Source organism: Chrysochloris asiatica, unplaced genomic scaffold (genome assembly GCF_000296735.1).
Source record: "Chrysochloris asiatica unplaced genomic scaffold, ChrAsi1.0 scaffold00086, whole genome shotgun sequence".
In the NCBI taxonomy this organism is placed as follows: domain Eukaryota; kingdom Metazoa; phylum Chordata; class Mammalia; order Afrosoricida; family Chrysochloridae; genus Chrysochloris; species Chrysochloris asiatica.
The window spans coordinates 2,440,560-2,441,156 of record NW_006408604.1 but is presented as its reverse complement, the minus strand read 5'-3'; positions in this window follow the sequence as shown (position 1 = coordinate 2,441,156).

Sequence of the window (597 nt, the reverse complement as noted above, 5' to 3'; positions counted from 1 at the left end):
GAAGATACATTTAGTACTTCATAACACTACATGTTTTATTCTGAGCCTGATCAGTATAGCACATCTATCCTAAAATCTGAGCCTTATCAAAATGATCATTTCTCTCTTTACATTTGCTTTTTAATATCCCACTTTCAACCAGCAAGTCATTTCTAATTGCAGAGATAATTCTATTTCACCTAACAGTGTATACACGAGAGTAAGTGAAAAAGTATTGCTACTAGTATTCTGGTTTATAATGCATGTGTTTATTTCAAACAAAAGGTGTTTACCAAGGTCAACTGGCATAACATAGTCCACAAAGACAGATCTTAAAAGCGGCTACCTAAGGAGCAACTATTGGTCTCTCCGTATCTAAAACAAAGAAGAGTAAAGGAAATCAAAGATGCATGGAAGCAAGCAGTCCAATAGACTCATGGACTGTGTAAACATCAGCCTTGATGAACCTGAGACCAGAAGAATTCAATCATACCCAGCTACCATTAGTAATTAAGGAGCTCTGGTAGTGTAGTGGTTATGAATCAGGCTGCTAATTGTAGGATCAGCAGTTCGAAACTACCAACTGTTCCATGGGAGAAAGATGAGATTTTCTGCTCC